This window comes from Hevea brasiliensis, chromosome 10 (assembly GCF_030052815.1).
Source record: "Hevea brasiliensis isolate MT/VB/25A 57/8 chromosome 10, ASM3005281v1, whole genome shotgun sequence".
Lineage (NCBI taxonomy): Eukaryota > Viridiplantae > Streptophyta > Magnoliopsida > Malpighiales > Euphorbiaceae > Hevea > Hevea brasiliensis.
Genome location: NC_079502.1, coordinates 6,648,862 through 6,653,779, shown reverse-complemented (window position 1 = coordinate 6,653,779; position 4,918 = coordinate 6,648,862).

Below are 4,918 nucleotides of genomic sequence, written 5' to 3'. Positions count from 1 at the left end.
CAACTAATCTATTTGGTGGATATTGAAATTAATCAAGATTTTCAAACCCAATCTGATAATTAAATCGATGAAAGTAAATGGTTAAAGATTTTAGAATCAACTAGAGTTGAATCAGAGTTTAACTGGTATACTATTAAATAAATATTATAAACTTAATAATAATATAAAAAATTAATAATTCAAGTTAATGTATTAATATATCATATTATTAACATCATTAATTATTTAAATTATAAATGGATAAAATTAAGAACTTTCAATTTTCTTTGTAATAGTTATACGTTAATAAATTTTAATTATTTTAAATTAATATAAATAATTTAAATAATGGAAAAATTTTTTATCTTATAAATAAAATGAAAGCAAAATATTAAAGATGAGCATAAAATGCATTCACTATATATTAGTAATTGGTCGGTAATGCAAACATTTTTAGAAAATAAAATTAATATTTATATTAGAGAAGAAATAAAATAAAATAAAGAAAAGGTAAAAAGTACAAATCACAAAAAATTAAATACAATTAAAAAATAATTTGTTAACTTTAAATATGTAAATGTAAAAGATTAACTAAATACTGTTGTAGTTTACGTGGTTCCTTCTCCACGTTAGAGGTTGCGGGATTAAACCCACCAAATTTCTCCTATTTTGCAAAGGGTTTTCAGCTATTAATTAAATTGAATTGGATTAAATTTTAATTTCTGATTAAACCAGTTTGATTGGCTGGTTCAATTTTATTTTAAAACAATAAAATTAATTGCTTGTTAAAATTAAATGAAAAAATATGATGAAATTTAAATTTTAAAAAGTAAATAGTTAAATGATTTATAAGGCTCAAAAGATGACTTAAATAGCTCACAAGTCATTTAAATGACTAATAAGATTAAAAGTGTAAAAGAACGTAGAGCATTTAATATATTTTTAACTAAAATTATTTTTTTAACCCATTTGAGTTAGCTCAATTTGAGCTGAATGTCATTATTGAGAAAAGAAAAGCACCAAATGAAAAATAACGATGAGATATGATGAAAAATAGATAGATATGTGCAGAGTTAGTCATATGATCCCATGCATGATTTGATATAGAGAGATGGATGGTTTGTGAAATTTTGTAGCATGCAGCCACCTCCTCCATCACCACCAGCCTTGCATTGCTCCACAGCCAGCTTGGTAGCAATTGAAGATGAATGATGAAATAAGTTATTTTCTACTTTTAGTAGGATGAGATGGAATTATTTTTTCTATTGTTTTTTTTTTCCTTTTAATTTATATATATATTCTCTCTTCTTTTATGGCAAGATCCTTCAGCTTTCCTTTCCTTTCCTTTCCCTTTCTTGGATTTCTACACCTTTCCTTTCCCTTTCTTGGATTTCTGTGTGTAGTCGGCGCTAACTATACTTCCTTCGAAGGAGAGAAGAAAAGAGAAAGCCTGTAACTAATTAATTAGTAACATTATTTATTAGTATATTAGTAATAAATAAATAAATATTGATTATATGCAAAAGTTTTCGAGGATGTATATATTGTATCAGTCACGCGTAAAGAAAAGGTGGAAATCATTGCCGTATCACAACCCTTTAATTATTAATTATACTCATGTATTATTTTATATATACTTACAAACAAGTTGGATCAGTGAGGGTGAAACTGATCTTCAAGTAAACTTTACTTGCGAAGTTAAGGGTTTGAATTCTGAAATTCTCATTATTACGAGAATTTTATTTAAATAGTATTTCTGATCCGAATATGAAAAATCACATGCTTAAAATAAAAAAAATTAAAATAATTTCTTTTCTCTAGCTAAAATTTTAGGTTAAGAGTTTCCCTTAATTTAGATCAAAGGATATCACTAATTTTACTGCAAGATTATAGTAGAATTTATAAATTATCTATTAAAAAAGATAAGTAATAAGATTTAGATTCTTAATCTAATAAGAGCTTTGATTGAATTTTACTCGTTTGCAGAACAAAGATTTTACTTTTTAAATATGCTGGAAATGCATAGCAGTTGCCAACTTGGCTAATTAAGTAGCAGAAAGTTTACTCTGGGTATTGATATATGAAAATCAGCCTTTTCCCAAGAATATATATATATATATATATATATATATATATATATAGAGAGAGAGAGAGAGAGAGAGAGAGAGAGAGAGAGAGAGAGAGAGAGGAAAATATTGGATTTCATCATGGCAACTGGTTTTGGATTATTAATAGTCGAACCCATGTGATGCTAAAGTTTAGTTTTTATTTATTTATTTATTTATTTTGTGTGTTTACATTGTCTAATTATACTTATAGCTAAGATATCTATGAATCTTATGTCAAAGTTGCTTTATGTACTTTTATTCTTTCCCTATCAATGGAGCATGGGGACTTTTAATGCACGCATGATCTCTATATATTTAGAGAAAAAAAAATGTGAAACAACCAAATTTTAGGTTACAAAAATATTCGGTTGATGGGTTCTTCTACTCGAAATTATATATATATATCTTATATTCATATTACAAATTTAAATTTTGAAAATAATTTATAAGTAAATGAATTTTAGAAAATATATGTCGACCCATATGGTACTAAATATATTTTGTTATTTGCGTGATTGTAGTATCATATTAAGATTTTATATATTGTTGTCATTGCTGTTGCTGGAATCTATGAGGAATAAATTTCTAAGATGGGAACTGGCTCTGGCTGGCTAATATTCATCTATATTTATCTTTTTATATAAATTAAATTAATCATCTATTATCATTCTATTAAAAGATATTTATTTTAATTTATAAGTTCGATAAATCAACTTATAAATTTTAAATATAGGTTAATCTATTTGTTTATAATAATTTTTGGGTTTATAAATTAAACTTATAAATTAAAAAAATAATAAATTGGGTGACTTAATTTTTTATTTTGATACTTATAATTTATGTGCTTATAAATTAATTTGACTAAGTATTTTATTATATTATTTTTATTTAATTTTTAAAATTTTATTATAAATCTCATTTAATATCTTTTTTAGTCATTTTAATAATAACCTGCAATTCATCTAATTTAATTCGAAAAGGTTGCATTCAAATGATTCATAATTCAAAATAATCTAAATCCATACTCTTCAAACCGAACTGCCACCTTTAAAATTTACTGATTTATAAGAGAAAAAAATTAAAAGAAAATTAGTCATATATGAGATATCATATATGCAAATTCAGTTAAAATTTAGCTTTTTCTAAATCCATAAAAGTTGGTATAGTCTCCTCCTGTCCACACCATTTTTTGGTCAACCCAAAAGTATATAAAATTGGAATGTACATCCTTAATTAGGTGATGGGAAAATTATAAAATTAAAATTGAGGGTTAGGTTAGGTTAGGTTCAATTCATGATTAAGAGAAGGCTCTATAAGATTGCAAAGTCTTAGATTAACCTTTTAAGCCCCTTTTCTCTCGTCCCTGTTATACATAAAAAACTAAGTCATTACTCATTGCACCCACAACACTAAAATATTTAATACCCCCATTATTGTTTAGCTATAAAATAAAGCACTCACTAGCCACCCATGGTAAAGTGTGAGAGTGATTATTCAATTCGATTTTTCTAACTTATACTCGCTTCACCATTCAATTCGATTTTTCTCACTTATACTCGCTTCACCATGAATATTATCAATTACATTCGATCTATATTAATTGAATTTTGAAATTACAGCGGGGCTAATTACAAAATCAAAATCGAGTGACATGAGAATAATAAATAAATCTAAAAAAAGAGAGATCAAAATCTTGACAAATCGCTAATTAGGAGGTAATCTGATTGGCTTTCTTTCATCTTTAAAGTATAAGAAGTGAGAAATTCTCCCATTTTAATATTATTTACTTTTATAATGTGAAAGGAAGGAAGAGAACTAACTTCGACGTATTCAACTCATAATGCCTCCATTAAATAAAAAAAAAATCTTTGGCAAATCTAAATGGAAGCATAGAAGTTTTCTTTTTGGATGAAATAAGTGGCACATTTGAAGCTTAGAAAGATTTTGTAGATCTTTGTATTCAAAAACTTTCCTCTTATTTATCTCATGTGACTCATCACCACTATAAATATATATAATTTATATGCAAGAAAATAATTAAAACACTACTAATTAAATATCATGGTTGGAATATTTCTTTGCATGTGTTTGGATTTTTGTTAACTAATATGAGAGACCACAAAATCTTAGTCAATATATTGATAATTACTTAAATGTTTATATGGGATTCTTGTCAAGGATAAGATTTATCATTTATACTCTATGTTTCCTTTTTTAATTCTCTTGGCATGTTATTGCTACCATTAATTCTATTTTCTTTACATTACACATATATACAATAGACAAGCTCCAAAATTTAAAGAGAAATTTTTAAATAGATTTATTCTAATACGTCATGCATAAATTAATTAATTTTTTTATTACATGTTAGTATAATCATAAATAAATTTATGTAATTTCTTTTTAAAATATATGAATCATTATGAACTTAATATATAAGATATATATAGTATGATGTACTTAGTAAATATATGAATTTCACATATTTATATTTTAGATTTATGATAAATCGGGTCCAATAATGAAGAACATTGCTTCTGTAGTGTAAATTATTTTCTTTTTCTACTAATAATTTGGATTTTTCAATAATAAATTTAACTACTTATTTTTTTTAAGCACATCTGAAATTGAAATAAATTGAATATTTTTAACTATAAAGAGTTACCATGCACTCTCTATATCCCATTTCAGTAAATTAAATTTCAATTAAATACTTAAACAAGTAGAAGAAAGTACTCTCAATTTTTTATGATGAAGAAATGAGAATTTATTTATGAAATTTCAACTTTTATACCTATTTATAATGAATTATTTTATATTATTCATTATTT